Source organism: Vitis riparia, chromosome 14, assembly GCF_004353265.1.
Source record: "Vitis riparia cultivar Riparia Gloire de Montpellier isolate 1030 chromosome 14, EGFV_Vit.rip_1.0, whole genome shotgun sequence".
Taxonomy (NCBI): domain Eukaryota; kingdom Viridiplantae; phylum Streptophyta; class Magnoliopsida; order Vitales; family Vitaceae; genus Vitis; species Vitis riparia.
Genome location: NC_048444.1, coordinates 21,039,598 through 21,059,432, shown reverse-complemented (window position 1 = coordinate 21,059,432; position 19,835 = coordinate 21,039,598). Strand labels below are relative to the sequence as shown.

The 19,835-nt window shown below is 33.9% G+C and overlaps 1 pseudogene; it reads left to right on the top strand.

The window, feature by feature from the left end:
* The first annotated feature begins 932 nt into the window (after window positions 1-932).
* On the top strand, window positions 933-16,292 carry LOC117930539 (annotated as a pseudogene).
* Window positions 16,293-19,835: the final 3,543 nt, after the last annotated feature.

The window sequence follows — 19,835 nt, the reverse complement described above, 5'->3', positions numbered from 1 at the left end:
TTCTGTTCGAAATTAGTGTCAGGCAAGGAGAGAAAAGTGAGGGTGTTTTTCAGTTTTATGTATTTTTTTTTATTATTATTATTGTTATTGTTTATCCAATGTGGAGGTTGAGCTAGAGAAAGGAAAGGGCATATTGGGCATAAAATAATAACTAAGCTAAGAGAGCATGAATCTTAAATTATTCTTGAGATCGACAAAGTTATCTTGAAAAACCAAAAGTTAGATTCCCTATTTCTCATATTTTATAATTATCAGCCCAAAACATGCTTTTATGGTAAATGGTACCCCGTCTGCATATCCCTTGATTCTTTTTCCCTTTCTTGCAAACTAATTCATATGGTCCAATGAATAAGATAGGGATGGCAACTTATAATGCATTTGACATAGAAATCATCTAAAAGCTAATACATAAGACGTTCGCATGCATATGTCACGCAAATACAAAGTGAGGGATCAAACTAAAGATGTAACTCACCCACTCAAACCAAGTAGAGACAAAAAGGAACTTCTCAAATTTGGAAAGGACTTCTCAGAAATGATACATTTGTCAGTGAACTATACCTCATACATCCAATATTTTATATGAAAACCAAAGCTTTAGCCATTGGACTTGGTCTCTTCAAATGGAAAAATTAAGGGGGGAAAAAGAAAAAGAGCATCATTTTCCCTTGAGAAAAGATGGCACCAAAAGCTAGCTTTTGATGCTAATTCAAAAATTTTGGTAATAGGGTGTTTCTTTCATCAGCATTTTGGGTGAAGAAAGTTCAGATTTAAAGTCACCTTTGCCACCATAGCCGGCCTCGAAAGCTAAATACAATCACAAAGAAACAACAGGAATGCATCTGAGCCACTACAAACCCTAATTCACATGTATAAGTCCATCTCTCAACCAAACGTACGTAGCATCTAGCCCTTTCATCTCAATCCAAGCAATGGAACTTCCTTCAAACCTGCTGCCAAATGAAGCAAGCCCCGAGTGGATGAACAGGGCGGACAACGCATGGCAGCTCACGGCAGCAACACTTGTAGGCATGCAGAGCATTCCAGGGCTAGTGATCCTCTATGGAAGCATGGTAAAGAAGAAATGGGCAGTGAACTCAGCCTTCATGGCCCTCTACGCCTTCGCAGCAGTAATAATATGCTGGGTAGGGTGGGGCTATCGCATGTCTTTCGGCGAAAAGCTAGTCTTCTTCTTAGGAAAGCCGGGGGTTGCCCTAGACGCCGACCTTCTTCTAGGCCAGGCGTTTTTAGGCATGTTTCCAACCGCTACAATGGTGTTCTTCCAACTTGTGTTTGCAGCCATTACAGTGATTTTGATAGGCGGAGCATTGTTGGGGAGAATGAACTTCGGTGCATGGATGTTGTTTGTGCCACTGTGGCTTACGTTTTCGTACACCATCGGGGCGTATAGCGTATGGTGTCCTGATGGGTGGCTGGCGAAGCTTGGAGTTATCGACTTTGCTGGTGGGTATGTGATTCACCTCTCCTCTGGTGTTGCTGGCTTCACTGCAGCATATTGGGTAAGCACTTGGCATATCAACTTCATCAAATGGCTTCAAAACCTTCAACAATTAATTCAAATACTCACTGGCTGTTTGAGAACATTCAAAATAATTTTTAGAAAAGTTTTAAAAATTGTTTTTTTTTTTCATGTTTTCTAAAACATAAGTCCACTTGTATAATTATTTTTTAAAACAAACTTTAGAATAAAACAATTAAAATATGTTTTGGGAAAATACTTTGGCTCTATTTGAAAAGTATTTTCAAAAATAATTTTTAAAATCGTTATAATATTTTGTATAAATAAATAATTTGTTTAAAATTTTGAAATATTGTTCACATTTTTTATATTAAATATTTTTTAGAAATATTTTTCATTGTTTTATTTTCAATCATTTTCTGTATTTATATAATTATTTTTAAAATTAACTCTTAGAAAAAAAAAATTAAAAATTACTAAATTATATTATTAGAAAATACCTTATTTTATATTTTTTAAAAGAAAATTTGATTTTTTATTTTTATTATTTTTCCTATCTTATACTCTTAAAAACCAAATATTGTTTTTGAAAATAGATTCTAAACATACACTTTGTGTTGGGAACAAATTCTTAAAAAAAAAAAAATTTCTGTTAAAGAGAAAATTACCATTTTAAGTCTGAAGCAGAAAATTATTTCTAAAAATAGTTTCTAGTTAGACTCTACATTCTTCGGGAAAAAAAAAAAAATTGAGTTACACATACTTTCCACTGAATATCTCAATCTAGAAGGGATTTTAGACTTTCATAAATATTAAGAGAGATAGATAGGTTCATGTCATGAAGATATGATAATCAGCCAAGTGTGAATGACCCTTGAGTGTAATAAGATCTGTAGTAGATCAACTTAATGACTTAAAATGGTTTAATAACTAAATTTAAGTTACTAAGTAGATCAAGTATGTTTGATAAAATAATTTAATGTCACAGTTTAAAATAAAAAAATAATTATAAGTATTAAGTCAAAATAGTTAACTTATTTTAATTTCTCATATCAAATATCTTTTACATCATTTACTCATATTTTATAAGAATATATTTTACAACTATGATTCTACATTGATTTATCTTCAATTATGATATTTGTACATATAAAGAAAATATCAGGAATTACATCTATGCTTTAAGTTGTAATCCCACTCAAGTTTCATAATAACTTCCTTTCTCCCTTAGACTTTTCCCGAAATTAGAACGAGATAATTTAGTATCCTAATTTGAATCTCTTGTAAATATAAGTGTCTAAAGTAAAAAAATAACTTTAAATATTAAATCAAAATAGTTAATTTATTTTTAACCTTAAGTATCAAATATTTTTTTTATCTTATTTACCCACGTTCAATAAGAATATATTTTTCAATTATAACTCTATATTTACAACACGTCTTTTGCCATAAACATTTTTATCAGTATTTTATATATCTATTGTATAAAATATAAATATTAAATTAACAAGGGTAAATATGTTAATTTAATGATTTAAAATAAAATTTAAATTAATTTTATCCAATAATCTTATTACTTATTAAAATAAATAATAAATAATAAATTTTAAATCAATAGGTCAAAAATAATTTAATTTTTTCATCTATCAGTTGTTAAGTCTATGAAATCAACTTTGTATCTTACGCGTCATACTGATTTTGAAAGGTGGGACCAAGAACGAATGGGGACAGAGACAGCTTCCCACCCAATAATATGATTCTGATGCTTGGGGGTGCAGGGCTGCTATGGATGGGGTGGAGTGGTTTCAACGGCGGAGCTCCCGCTGTTGCCAGCTTGGACGCATCTCTGGCCGTCCTCAACACCCACGTCTGCGCTGCTACTAGTCTGATGACGTGGTTAATCCTGGACACCATTTTCTTTGGGAAGCCACGTGTGTTTGGTGCTATACAAGGCATGATCACTGGCTTGGTTTGCATCACGCCTGCAGCTGGTACATTCCTTTCTTTTCACCCTTTTTTTCTTTCTGGGCTTTATGGCCCCAACCCAATCATTAAAGACATCCTTTGGGCTTTTTGGTCCCCTTATCTAAACTAGAAGGATTAGGGCTTGTTTGAGAAAAAGAAAAAGAAAACATATTTGATAATAAGAATTCATAAAAACAAAAAATATGATGTTTTTTGGGCATATTGGTCACGTTTGGGGTTTTTTTTTTATTTTTTTATTTGAGAAGGTTTTTTATTCTTCAAAATAAAAGAAAAAAAATAGGAAAATAAGTTTAGCAACCAAAAAACATTTAAAAAAAAAATTGTTATTAAAAACAGAAAATAAAATGTTTTTAGAAAATATCTTTTAATTATTTTCAATTGAATTTTTCAAAGATTGTTTTAAAATATAATTATACAAATATTTAGACTAATTAAAAATAAACTACATGTAAAAGTTATTTTTAAATCATATTTAAAATCATAGAAAACAAGTTAAAATATTTTTAGGCTTGTTTCGTAACTATTTTCGAAAACAATTTTTTATTTTTTAGAACAAAAAATCATGAAAACACGTTTGCAATCAAAAACTATTTTATGTTCTTAAGAACATAAAATATAGTATTTTCAAAGATAACTTAATTGTTTTATATTATTTTCACTTGTTTTCTTAGAACTATTTTAAAAAATAATTGTATAAACTTATAGAATGATTAAAAATAAAATACTAGACATAAAAATTATTTTTAAAATATATTTAAAAATATTAAAAATAAGTTTAAAATATTTTAGGTTTTCAAATAGGCCTTTATTTAAAAAAAAAAAAAAAAAAAAAAAAAAAAAAAAAAAGAAAAACCATTTTCAAAAATTATTTTTTAGAATTGTTTTCGAAAATAATTACCAAATAAGTCTATTTATGTTCACAAACATACTAGACTTATGTTTAAAACAAAAATCATAAAACACAATTTTCAAAAATTGTTCTTAAAAATTGTTTTAAAATTATTTTTAAAAAACATTTCCTGAATAGAGTCACATATTTTAGTTGCTTTTTCTTATTTTTAAAATAATATTTAAAAACATCACAAAGAAATTAAAAATATTCCAATTTCCAAACAAGCTTTTATACCAAAAAGTTGTCAAAAATTGTTTTAAAAACAGTTTTGGAAATTTTTTTCAAACAAACCCTTATTTTTCTTTCTGATGTTTCCTTCAATTTATATGAGATTCATTTCTGAACAAACCCCACTTACCCTTGAACAGGAGTAGTCCAAGGTTGGGCAGCCATGCTAATGGGAGTATTCTCGGGAAGCATTCCATGGTACACAATGATGGTGCTCCACAACAAGCTCAAGTTCCTTACACAAGTGGACGACACCATGTCCATCTTCCACTCTCACGCCATTGCAGGAAGCTTAGGCGGCATACTCACCGGCTTCTTCGCCATGCCAAAGCTCTGCCGCCTCTTTTACATGGTACCCGATTGGGAGAAATACATTGGCCTAGCCTACGCTCTTCAAGAAGATCGAACCTCAAAAGGCTTACGACAAATGGGAATTCAACTTGTAGGCATTCTCTTCATTGTGTGCCTCAACATTGTCATGACTAGCTTCATTTGTTTGCTGATTAGAACCCTGGTTCCACTTAGACTAGCTGAGGATGAGTTGCAGATAGGCGACGATGCAGTGCATGGGGAGGAAGGTTATGCCTTGTGGGGTGATGGGGAGATATTTGAGAATTCTAAGAATAATTCAGTTTTTGACATGGAAGAATTTGTGTCTGTGCCCTCAAAGTCTCTGGATGATGTTTAGTTGGTGTATATGATTTTTCATTTTAGTTGAAAATTGTAACAATTTTGTTTTTCGGAATCCATAATGGGATTTTGTTTTCAAATTTTTCTTAGAAATTTAGAAGGTGTTTTATGAATCGATTTTGACTTAATATGACTTAACAATTTAATTTAAGTCATTAAACATATTTTATTTTTTTATTAAATAACTTAATATTACAACTTAAAATTAAAAAATGATTTTAATAAATCAATTTAATGACTTAATATATATATATATGATTTAATAACTCAAGCATATTAATTTATAGTAAAGTTATTTTAAATTATTAAATATTAAGTATTAACTTCTTCGAAACATCCTTTCAAGTAGTAAATGATCTATGTCAAAATTTTAACCAAGCTTTAAATGGTTAAATTGGTGAAATGTTCTCTTTTTTGTTTTTTTGCTTTTTGCTTTTTGATTTTTTTGTTTTTTTTTTGGTTTTTTTTTTGTTTTTTTGTTTTTTTTTTTTTTGCATAATTTAGCATAATTAACATTTATTGCTTATCATTTATTTTAGTACAAGGCGTTGGTAGAATTAAGTTGTAAAATTGTTTAAAAGTCTTCATTGAGAAATAAATTACAAAAACTAGAGGGTTAAATATTTTCATCTTAAAATACAATCTCAAAAAATGTTAAATAATTTTGTGAAAAAAGGAAAGTACTTAGGAATGTAAACGAGCGAGGACAAGGTCATCCCGCTTGTTATATATATGTGTGTGTGGACTTGCGTTTTTTACGTCTGTCCCCACTCGAATGGTAAAACCCCATTTTCATTTATTTATGAAAAAAATTATTTTTAGAAAAAGACTTGGAGTCTTCACTTATTTTTATTTTTACTTTTTAAAAGAAAAACAAAATAATAAAAAAAACTCTGTGTGACTCCTTATTTGGAAAAGACATGCCTGCAAAACCAAAGTCTGGTCCAAGGGTTAGGTTACCTATTAGGAAGGTATGGTGGTAAGCCGTAGAACCCCTCTAAGCCCGTATACTTACAACCTCTACTAAACGAATTAAGAGAAATGTGACAATTAATTAATTAATTATGGATACCAAGAAAAATAATCAATGTACAAGTCATGGTGAAAATCAATATACACAAAAATAATGATATAATCTAATTATCAGAATACACAAAATAAATAACAAGAGAATTATGCAAAATGATTTATTGAACTAAATAAAAAAAATATTAAAAAAATAGTTTTCAAGAAATTTCAAAGGATTTTATTAAAAATGACTTTGAATTAATGATTTCAATTTATTTACTTACAAAAAAAATCAATTTATTTTCTCAATTTCATTTGTAGTCAATTTTCAAAAAATATTATTTACACTTATTGTATCAGAAGAATTTATTACAAGATTTTAATTTGACAACAAAAATTATTTTTACTTGTTTTTACAAAAAAAAAAAAAATGAATGAATTTTTATAATTTTATTTATAAAAGTATTTCAATTTATTTTCATTTAAGAAAAGTAATTTATACAAATTATTAAAAAAGACATGACTTTATTTGCAAAAGAATTTTTAATTAAAAAGGAAAAAAATTTAAATCCTCTATTTCTAAAAAAAATACTTTTAATCCTATTTTAATTAAGGAAAAAAATTTATTAAAAAAAATTTGGACAATTCTATTAAAAATTAATTTTTGGGACAACTTTATTTACAAAATAATTTTTGGATAATTTTTATTAAACAAAGAAATTTTTGGACAATTATTATTAAAAACAATTTTTCAAATTCTATTAGAAACAATTTTTTTGGATTTTTTTAAAAGCATTTTTATGAATTTTTAGTAATAAAAAAAACTTTCTTTTATTTAAAAGAATATTTTTTTTAAAACTATTATTTTATTAAAACATGTTTACTGAATTGTTCTTATTATTCAAACAAAATTTCTGATTTGTTCGATATTCAATTTTGTACACACTCAATAAATATATACAAAAATTAATAAAAATAAAACTAAATAGTGGTGAGAAATAAAATGTGTACCCAAATAAGCTTAAACAAGTTCAATGTCTTTTTACGGCTTTTCGAGTCTCACTTTCTTTTATAAAATTTTGTGTTTCACGTGTCATAAATCCGTACTCAGCCAACAGAATTGTAGAATAGGCTCATACAAAAACAAGAATAGTTCAAATGTAAATATCTAGAAATGTATAAAATTCACAATAGATATTCAAGCCCAAATTCAAATTTCAAATTACTCCAACAAATTTCGTCAATCAAGATGGGCCCAAATTAGCAAATTCTAAATTAATTCACCAATAATAAATTATCTCAAATTTCATATTAATTTACCAATAACAAATTAACTCAAATTCCATACTAATTAATAAAGCCCAAATTTCATATTAATTCAACAATCCAAATTTCACAAACAATAATTACTATTATAATCAAAGAAAATAAAATAAAATAATGCATAAAATAAACCTACACGTTTTTTTTTTTTTTTTTGGAGACCATGAATGGATAGATGGTAAAAAATTGGCCATGGACTTGAGGAAAGAAAGATACAAATAAAATGAAAAAGAAAGAATGAGAGGAAATGAGAGAGAAATAAATAGTGATGGGATGAAAAATGGGTGGAATGAGAGGTGGTCCCCAGCTGCTGGAAATGGCGTTGTCGACGATGATTGGTCGACCATGGGTATGGAGATGGGTTTCACGAGAAATAAAAAATAGAAAATGAAAAAGAAAAAAATGAATGAAAGAAATGAGGAGGCATGTGGCAGTGTGCCTGAAGAAAAGAAAGTGGAGATGGAGAAAATAGGAAAAAAAAAAAAAAAAAAGATGGGCCTGGTTGGAGTGTGTTGGAAGTGGTCATGGAGTGTGGGAAAGGGAAAAGGAAAGAAAGAAAAAGAGGAGAAAAAAAAAATGAAGGAAGATGGGAAGCGTGTGACAATGGGAGTCTTTGGAAAATGGCAGTGTAGAATGAAGGGCTGTGGAGAAAAGAAAAAAAAAATGGAAGAGAAAAAATGGGATGGTCTTTGCACGTGGGGGTATGGGTGTGGTATTGGGGGGTAGGTGGAGAAGAGATGAGAAAAAGTGGAAAGAGGAGAGAGAGAAAAAAGAGAAAATAATATATATAATATGATATAATATAATATAATAATAAAATAAATAAAACAATTTACAAAATAATAAAAACTAAGAATTAAAGGGTGAGTGGGCCAAAAAATTATCACATGTAATCGGGATTTAAAATTTAATGACAAAATTGGGCTCAAAATTAATGTAAAAATAAAATTGAGACAAATTTTAGGGTTTATAAATATGGTCATCTTCGGTAGAGTCCATGAGTAAAGTGAGTATATACACAAACGAAATGAAGTGGGCTCTATCGAAGAAAAAAAAAGACCACCAAATTTGTCCCAGTATGACACGAGCTCTCTTAAACCAAAATAAGAACAAAGAGGCTCTAAAACCCTACAAAAAGGAAATGGCAAGAACGAAAACTCCTAAGGTGCCCCTAAAGTTACACTATGGATCTAGACTACCCTGAAAAGTCTCTAAAAGTGACTCGAAAATCGATATCGAAGTCGAGTAGCAATCGAACCACCAAAGAGCATAGGAATGAGTACAAAAGGAAAAAACCATACGTGTATCATACGAGGACACAAGGTGTAGGGTATCCAACAATACAATCAAGACACATGTTACAAGCTCACAGAGCTATATTCTGCACAAAAGATGAGAAGAAACTCTAAAATATCATAATGAAGTGAGAAGCACATATGCAACAAATAGATAAGTAAGATGGAATGTGAAACTGTGAGAACAAATCATGTAATGCTAGTGATCATAAATATCAGGAGTTGTGGCTCTGAATGATAAGACTAACTTTAAACGTTAAACTGAGAAAATAATGGCTCTAGAAGCCAAACCAAAAAGTTAACTCTAAACGCTAAATCAAAAAGCCTATAGGTGAAGTCCTACGGAGGTGATACAACTAAAATGCCCATAGATGCCAATCTATGGTGGTGAAACTCTCAAAGGCCAATGGATAAAAATCTATGGTAGTGATAATCTCGAAGGTCCAAGGATGAAAAATATGTGGTGGTGAATCAACTGAAATGCCCATAGATGTCCAATCTATGGTGGTGAGATAATTGAAACAAATGCTCATAGATGAAAATCTATGATGGTGAGATAACTATAACAAATGTCTATAGATACACAATCTATGGTGGTGAATTTGAAATGCCCATAGATGTATGATCTATAGTGGTGAATTTGAAATGCCCATAGATGTCTGATCTATGGTGGTGAAAATTGATCAAGGCTCATAGATGATAATATATGGTGGTGAATCAACTGAAATGTCCATAGATGTCTAATCTATGGTGGTGAATTTGAAATTCCCATAGATGTCTGATCTATGGTGGTGAAAACTGATCGAGGCCCATAGATGATAATCTATGATGATGAAATTTAAATGCTCATAGATGTCTGATCTATGGTGGTGAGAATCACTGAAAAATTGAGATATCCTAAAAATAAATAAATAAAAATTGAAGCAATGGGAATGCCCTAAACAAATTGACAGTAGGGGGATGCCCCAAAAAAACTGACAGAAAAAATGGATGCCCTCAATAACCTAAAAGAAAGGGAGATGCCCTAAACAAACTGACGGTAGAGGGATGCCCTAGGTGATAACTCGTAAAGATCGATAAATGAGTCTAACAACCATGAAATCAATATGAGATGTGATAAATCCAAAGAGGGGGGTATGCCCCAGTAGAAGAATGCTAAAGGGGGTATGCTCCAGTATGATGACTCATAAAGATAAAAAAAATAGATCGAGTAGCGAGAAAATCTGCAAAAGATCTGATGAACTTAAGGATGAGGGTTTCACCCAATGTAAGATAGTAACTAACATAAGACACAAAATGTCACCATACAAGACACTCTAGGATATGTTCAATGATAATGCAATGAAAAAGTCTAATATCAATGAATAAAGGCTTAAATAAGACCATACATCACAAAAACTATGTTGACAAAACAAAACTAAAATAACGGACCAGACAAATGTTGACCAAGACTCCTAGTCTAAAATGTAAGCAAAGCAAGACACAACATAACAACTGTCAATATGAAAACATCATTACAAATACATCAACAATCTAATAGGCTATGCCATCATGGAAAATGTTGAATCTAATGTCCAAAGGCATGTGAAAACTTAACCATAAAGCTCAAGACTAGTATGTATTCTCCTCTGATCAAGAGAAGGGGATAAGGTCATGTAAGATGATGAAATAGGTGGGTTCCAAAGAAGATATGCAAGGCTCTGACAAGATAGATGCAAGTATAATTGAATCAAAGGTAGGATGTTCAACAAAGGTAAGTGGGCAACCAAATCAAACCAGGTGAGCTGAGAAGACTGAACCCAAGGTGTCAATAACTCTATGATCCATCAAAAGCAACAATCATAAATAGAAGGTGGAGTCTCAAAGTCAAAATCAGCAAGTTGGCTATGCCCTAGTATGAATGCATCATCTCAAAATAGGTAAGCCCTCAGTGCAAAATAATCTCTGGAAAATATGTGTCTAGCATAAACTATCATCTCACAAAATCTATCACCAATGTGTGGGTTATGCCCCAATGTAAGCATCTCCAAAGCAAGCATCGATGAGAGAAGTACAACCATGATACATCATTGAGTCAAAGTAAATCTTTACTCTTTGAAGTCCTCTCATACTGTAACACGATGGGAGTATCTGATCTCCTCTAATGAATGAGCAAATCCCAATGTGGAAAGTCAAGCAAAGTGGTATGGCTGAACAAAAAAATGCTATCTGATGTGATCATGTAAGTTGGTGCCTCTAAGATCAATCGCTGATGAAAAGGTTATGCCCTAGTGTAAGGCAATCTTTGAAATGCTCAAGAACTAATATAGCTCTCACAAATGTGCGTCATGATCCAATCACTGAAAAATCCTTCAATACCAATGAAAGGGCCATGCTCCCGTATAAACACATCCAATCAAATCACCTGATCATATCTCATACTCCAATGTGAAAGGAATTTAATCACCTCCAATGACAACTATGCCTCAAAAACCATCATCGACCGAGAAATATGCTCCTATGTAAAGTACACCAGATGAAATATACCAATCATGTCTCACGCTCCAATGTGAAAAATGACGTCTGATATTCTCCAAGGGATAACCATGACCCAAAATCCATCATCGGCTGAGAAGAGTATGCCCCGGTGCAATACATCAAATAAAAAGGTTGCATATCCAACAAACTCTCTGAGGTGGCTATGCCCTAGTGTGGGGTCATAGCACAACTTCTGAACCATCATAATCAAAATGTTCTCCGACCGATCCCAAGTATCGCCCACGTGAGATTTATCAAAACTCAATGCGTGATATCATGGCCTCAGGGTAGTCTTAACACTTGGGACGTAAAGTATGTTAGGGTAATAGGGTAAAGAAATGAAGGGAAACTAGACTCAATAATCCCAATGATGAAACCCCATACCCTCGTGTATAAAATGCAATATGTGCAGAAAGTCTCATAAATCATGGACCTAAGGACGTCCAATATGAATATATCAATGATGAAGAAATAATCCAAGATGAATATATCAATGATGAAAGAGAAGAAAGGAATAATATCGAACTACTGATAGAATGTAAATAGATATGAACAAAGAACAATGAAGGCAAGACAAATGAAATACCATGAGAGGAACAAATAGATCGAAGGAAAATGAATGAGCACTAATCCACTCAAATCAAGTCATGGAGAAAGTCAAATCACCAATGTATGTAATGGTGGAGAGGACAATGATCCGAAGTCCCTAGGAAAATGTCACTTGTCTCTCACATGTAAAATACATAACAAGATAGACACAAGAAGATAAGAGCCTCTTGAAAGTTCACATATGAACTCTCATAAGCAATTGACTAAAAAAAAAAAAAAACAGCTTGACCCCCATTTTGGGGTTTTTTTTTTTTTTTTTTTGACAAGTTAATTTTTGCCAGGTGTCACAATTTTGTGTGGCCATGTGCTACCTTAAAAGGGGCTGCTAAGGAATCATGTTAGTGGTTTGGAGAAGCAATGATGGATGGACACGTGCATGGGAAATATGTTGAGGGTGGTTTGAAAGAAATGAAAAAAAAAAATGGCAGGCCGTTGGGAGAGAGAGCGTATTCTGTTGCCTATAGGAGAAAATATTTTTGGCTTGGAGAGGAAGATATTTTCTAGGCTGGTTTTTCTTTGGGGGCTTGGAAAGGAAGATATTTTCTGGGCTATTACAGAGAAAGTGTGGTTGTTACAGGGAGTAGAGAAGCGTTTTTTTTTTTTTTTTTAATTGCTTGGGCGATGGGGGATTTTTTTTGGAGGTAGCTTGAAGAGGGAACTGGAGAGAAAACCAGAGAAAGGTGAGTTGGGTTGCTGATTACAAGGAAAAAAACTGGGAGGGGATTCTGGGAGAGAGGAGTAAAGATTGAGAGCATTTTTCCTGGTTATGCCTTGAGAGAGAAACCTACTAAAAGAGCTGAAGCTAAGGAACAAAGATTTTATTAGGCTGGTTCTTAGAAACGAAAAAGAGCTTGAAGACGAGTAAATCCGGTTCAAGAAGACGTTCCAAGTACGTTTACTGTGAACTATGCATTTCCTCATTTTGGATATTATTTTGCTTGGTGTCTCTTTTGTTTTTTGTTTTTTTTTTTGCATCATTCATGCATCTGTGTTGTTGGTTCTTCCTCTGTTTCTTTGATTTGGCTTGAAAAACTGGTGAGGTTCTTGTTATTTTATTCACTATGAGGAGTTTAAAGTTATTGTTTTCACTTTTGCTTTGGATCTGCTTGAGATTTTTCCATCTATATCCAGCTCATTGATCATCATGAAATGGAGCTATATTTACAACATTTCTTCCTCTTGTGCATGCTCTGTTTTTCATCACTTTCTCCTCTGTTTCTAGTATTTTTGGAATGTTGGGTATTACATTTAGGTTAGCCATCGAGGTCAGGGTGTTTATGGGAAAGCTCAATTTGGTCCAATAGCTTCAGCTATGGAAAAAAAAAATCAGGAATTGGAGCTCTATTGAAGCAATCAGCTTCAACCTGGTGTTGTTTGGTCTTTTAAAGAAATGCCTTTTGTTTTATCTAGCATTAAAGATTTTGGGGGGATTGTTTCCATATTTCAAAGAAAACTTTGGTTCTATGCCACAATGGAATGGGTTATCTAAACATCATAAAAGAGTTCTTTTGTGAAACTAAATGTGGGTGATGACTGTTCTCAGAATCATTTTTGAGTTGGGTGGATATGGCCGTAATAAATGAGGATTCAAGATCTTGGAGTGCAGTATGGCAATCTGGTTCATTATTGGCTTTTGGAGATGAGGAACATAGACCCATGGTCTTCATGGCAGGCTAGGTGGTTGCGATATTGAACTAGTGCAGTCCATTGTGATAGACACACGTTGTATGAATAGAGTTGCTGGGGTTTGGATATTTATGAGGAAAATGTCATTGCTAGCAACCCCCGTGGATAAGTACTGGTTATATGCAAGCGCATGACTTTAGTCCTCCTCTGAGTGTTTCGATAGAATCAGAAATAAAAGGCCGCCAGGGATTTTCTCCCTTCATTAATCAAGCTCCTTTAATTAAGTTCCAAATATGGAGGTCATGTTATTGATGGAGTCCTGTGGTTGTTGATAAAAATGGTTCATGAGGAGGACAAAGGTTAGTGATGCCTCCTAAAGCAGCATCTACTCAAGTTATTGAAGTTATTGTGCCATTCAAAAAGGCTGATGCTCAAGTGATGCCTGTAATGTCCATCAATTTCCCTGAAACTCAGCAATGGTGGAAATCTCATTTTGTTCGTGCAATCTAAGGTGATGGTCCTTGATGCTTCTAATCAACTATTAGAATCTAATGTTTATTGGAGAGAAAAGAAGGGTTCAGTTGTGTCTCTTCCAACTTTTGCTTATTTATCTGCTTCACTAACAGCTAAGATTTCCCCCCCACGTTTCCGAAGTTAAAACAGTCAGCTCGAATCATCACTGGTTCCCATTCTAAAAACTTTAGCTTGTATAGCACAATATTTGGTAAGGTTATGCTTCTTGAGTTGGCAACTGGACAGAAGCCTCTAGAGATTAATAATGGAAATGAAGGTCTTGAAAAAAGAACCAGATAGATTGGTTCATTTAGTTGCTGATATTTGCCAGATAAATTCGAAGAAACATTGGTGGGTACATGAATGGTGTTGGGTTTGCTATTCAGTGTTTAACACGCACCAAAGGAGGAGTCCCATGGAACCTGCATACAAGTTGCACTAGAATCACTCGTGAAGGGGTAGCCAACTTCACTACCCAATGTCATCATCACGCACCACCATGGTCAAATCAGAAATGGCTATGTTCGCGTTCTTGACTATCACTCCTTCATATTTACCACCTATCTCTCCTCATTTCACTACATTCTTTCATCTTTCTTTACCTTCGTCACCCACTTCACTCAATATTTTCTAGCACCCATCCATTATTCATTCTCCACTCATTTAGCTCCCATCTTCCCACGTATAGGAAGTCCCATGTGCATGGCCACCTTTACTTTTCCATCCTACATATCCATAGAACTCATCTATCAAACCTGTCACCGTCAAACCCACCTTCAATTCGTTTCCGTCATTTCCTACTTGCATAAATCTCCATGCGCGTGGCCATCCTCACTTCTGTATCCTCCATACCCATCACCAATAATCCACCTTCCACCCTCTCAAGAACCAAGACTGAGGCTAATGTTGATTTGTGAGGTATGTTGGTTACTGCTCTAGTGGCTGCAGGAAACGTTCAATAGGCTGCTACAGTAGCCCGCCCAATAGCTTGCCTCTCACAGAAAAGCCACATGTCGATCTTCACAACTCCTTAGGTGATTTTGATGGTGTTCCAAATCACTTGGATGCCCATCAAGTCCTGAGAACTACAAGGCATCAGAGACAGTGAATCTTCCTTCATATGACAAAGACAAGGTGGAGATTGATTCCACACCTTTTGATGATCATATGATTGAAGACAAGCTTACTCGTCGCCAATCTTAGAGATTGCCCTCCAAGGACGACGACTCATATTTTTGTACCCAAATTTATTCACCTCACAGGGATCAAATCTTAGAGCTACTCCTACAGGTGAGAAATTTGCACCTATCATTTTCAGAAGACCGGATGGTGTTGCGGCTGGATTTGGCGCCCGATGTTCCCAATGTCATATAACTGGGTATGTTTTGTTCTGGGTTGAAGGCACTAAGTAATTTTAGATTAAATCTTACACGTGGTAGAGGAAGGGGTTCCAACATATTAGATGTTCTACATGGTGACTAGGATTCTATTCATGACTTTGTACCTGAACTTTATAATGGTCCAACAGATTTTCATTTTAGCAAACACAAAACTAATGTTATAAATGTGGATCTTGAACACAACAGCTATATGATTGTACCTGATGGGGTTGTTGGCAATGGCTACATGTCTAATGGTAGTGTGGCTTCCATGCTTAGAGGAAAACCAGCATTAAACTGGGACACAAGGAAGAGGATAACAATTGACGTTGCATGGGGTCTTCTATCCTTGCATGAGTAGTGAGATTCAGATATAATCCTCAGAGATGTGAAGGTTGCTAATGTGCTCCCAGACGGATTGCGAGGCCATTGTTGGTGACTTTGGCCTTGCAAAGCTCCTTGACCATTTTGATTCCCATGTTACCACTCCTATCCATGGAACTGCTAGGCCCATTGCACCTGAGTACCTCTCCATTGGCCAATCATTTAAGAAAACTGATGTCATTGGGTTTAGTATCCTCTTGTTGGAGCTCATAACTAGAATGAGAGCTCTTGAGTTTGGCAAAACAGTTAGTCAGAAAGGAACCATGTTTGAATGGGTGAAGAAAATACAACAGGAGAAAAAAGTGGAAGTGCTGGTGGACAGAGAGCTAGGTTGCAACTATAAAAGGATCTATGTGGGGTAGATGCTAAAAGTGACTTTGTTGTATGCTCAACACTTGCCTGTCCATGGCCCCAAATGTCAGAAATAGCCAAGATGTTGGAATGCTACAAGTTCAGAAGTTGAATCAGTTTTTCAAATTGGGCTCATTGCATTGAAAAGAGAGGTGATAGAAGGAATACCTCTAGAATGGGCCCACCCCTGTTGCATGGTTTGCATGGCCACCTTTGGGCTATGTGTCGTCTCTTCTCAATTCTTCATTTTTTTAAAAAAAAAAAAAAAGTTTCCCAAACTCCATTTTGCATATAATTTTCAAAATTTTAGTTCTCCAAATAATTTCAACTCTTCCACTTTTCATCCTTAGAATTTTTAGGCCTACCTAAAGTCCCATTTTCAATCAATTTTGCTATAATTTTCTTTCAGACAAGCAATTTTCACAGCTTCCTTATTTTTTAAATGTTTTTAAAATAAGTGCGAATAAATTTCATAATTTCAAGTAATGGAATTCATGAAATTAATTTGTGCAAAAATAAATTAAGTTTTGGTGGGGGCCCAACATTGGCAATGTTTTCTCCAAAAATAAAATTGAGTGGAGTGTGATATCTGTTGATTTATTACTTGGTTTAGTGATATGTGTGACATATTTTATGTTCATTATTGTGCACTAATCCCATTTCATGACAGTGTATTAGTGCTTGTTGCTAAGGTACGCATATACACTTACTTCGACCATTCTCTCTATATTGTTATTAATCTCATGTGTGTAATATCATTTTGGTGTCTCTTGATCTATCAGTTAATTGTCACGTCTGCTTCACCTTTAGTAGAGATCTGTTTTTAGGGACATAGAGGGTGCTACGGTTTTTACCATACCTTCCCAATAAGTAACCTGACCCCTGAGTCCTAATTTGGTTTTTCACAGACCACATTTTCCAAAATAAGGAGTCACACTTAAGGTTTTCTTTCTTATTTTGTTTACCCCTTAAAAATAAAACAAAAATAAATGGTGACCCTAAGTCATATTCTAAACAATAAATCATTTTTCAAATAAAAAGTGAGCTCGCCATCGAGTGGAAACGCATGAGCAGAAATACGGGGTCCACACGACTCTCAATGGCCAATATACACATTCAATGGAGAAGGACACTGTATATATACATACATGTGCTTATTATTATTATTATTATTATTATTATTATTATTATTATTTTCTTTTTTTTTCTTTTTTCTTTTTCCTTTTACTTACACATACTCTAAATATCAACAAACACGCTCACTGAGAATACGTAATGAAATATATATACTCTCAAACAATGATGTACATGAACTCTCTTTGACAAGATGACCTTCTCAACTAAGGATCTCTGAACCAATGTCCATGAAATAAGAATTGAATGGGACATGACCGTCTTCCATGCACTGAAATGTGAAAGATTACCACTCATGACATGGAAAGAAACGTGATAACAAAGACAAATGATAGAACAAAGGATATAAACAAAGAGGTACAATGAAAAAAGTTGGTAGGACAACAAAAAAATAATGAAGAAAATGAGTCAATAAGTCCATGGCTCATGAAACTCTCAAATAAAACATATATACACCGGAGAACCCCTATCTCGGTGTAAAATGTGAGTAAGGTTATAAGAAAGAAAATGTTATGATGTTCATGCGAGGCTTAAAGGGCTAGCAATGATTTAGATGTCAATGAAGGTAATAGGGTGTGAGCTAACCGAAATGAAGGTCACCCATCATGCAACCATGGTCTCAAACATCATGCTCTCAAAGCCTCAAATGATCAATACCGAAGATCGATGTTTATTTGATATAACCACGTCAACCCTCTAGAATCATGTGCCAAACCAAACTCCAAATGCTTCATAATCATCTCAAAGGTAATCCTCTCAAAGCAAAGTAAATGACTATCTCATCAGGCACAATTGTTCATCTCAAGCCAACTCTCATCATACAAGATTAATCTTTATACTCACGATAGAATAAGTGACAGTCCCATAAGGCAATTAGTCAATCCTCATGTCGTAAGCCACCCAAAGATCATAAGTCATCCATCGCCATGCAAGATCAACCCTGGCTCAAACTCCTCACACTCTACCTGGTCGGATCAAAGAGGAGATGTGCAAAAATAAAACAATTAGTGATAGAAAGGTCATGTAATGGTGTCAAGGTTGATACTGTGTAAAACTCACAATAGGTGAATGTAGGCCGAAGCAAAGTCCAAGTGTGAGAATGAGTAAGGTATTGCTCTGATCATAAGAAGATGGGTCATAGTCTCGAACTCTCTAAGTTAAATCTCTGGTCCTAGGCTAATAGGCTCAATATCCTCTATGATAGGTCAGGCCTCAAGACCATAATGTGCAAGTGAAGAGATGCCTCAAATCAAAAGTACAACACATCATATGATATATGGTCCTGTGATACAATCTAAAACTAGAAATATGAAAAAAAAAAAAAAAATTAAGGTCATAAAGGTGTCCACTATGAGATGGCTACAAATGTGACTAAAGAATCTTTATTAATAATACAAAAAATGAATGAGGTGTGAAAAACAACATTGTCATGAGATCAACACTCCATCTATAGCAAAATATCTTTGATTCACTTTCAACCCAAGCTCCATAAAGAAAAATGATAAGGTGATAAAGGTAACCTCTAAAAAATGGTGTGAATGTGAAAACATGTCTTTCACCTTCCTATAATGAAAATATTGGGTTGAAAATAGAAATAGGCAAATTGACCAAAGAATGAAGTACCGAGCCTATGACAGGTGAAGAATGTAAAAAAAATGAGCATGATCAATGAGCATATCTGATTACTACTCAAAAAGTGCTATTTGATAGCTTATAATTAATCCTTTTAAACACTTTTGAGTAGTAGTTAGTGCCTTTTAACCCAATTAGCATGTTAAGGCCCCTTTCAATCAATTCTAATCAAATTATGTAAGTTTTGGTGTTTTTGTTAGTATTTTGATCACCAAAGCATTATGAGATTGAGGAGAATTATATGAAATCCTTGGAAAAGAATGGGAAGCTCAGAGGCATGAAGAATCAAAGCTTTGAAGCTCTTTTGCCATAAGCAAAGTGGGAATGCAAGGGGAAGCAAAGAGGATCCAGCCATGAAGCATTCTAGAGGACAGCAGCTGCAGTCTTCCTTCGCACTTTTGGAGCACTTCCCGAAGTCCATTTTCTACATGCTATATACCATTTGAAAGCTTGGGAAGTCAACAATCCAATGCCTTAAACCGTGTGCAATTTGGAGCTGAAATGAGGAAGTTACAGCCTTTGGAAGACAACTGCATCAAGCTGAAGGAAGGCTTCAAAAAAGTGCTGCGAAATCACCATTTTGTTGCGAAGTGATTTCGCAGCCTTTTTGCACAGTGCCATGGATTTCCCCTGAAGCCTCATGCTGTGATGGAAGCCAAACTCCACAAGGTGGAAGTCAATTTCGTGAAGGTGTTGAAGCAGCTGGCTGCTATGAAGAAATTTCGCAGCTCTTCTTATGCACCTGCAAAATCTCGCAGACCTCATTTTCACCTGCGAAATGGTCCTGA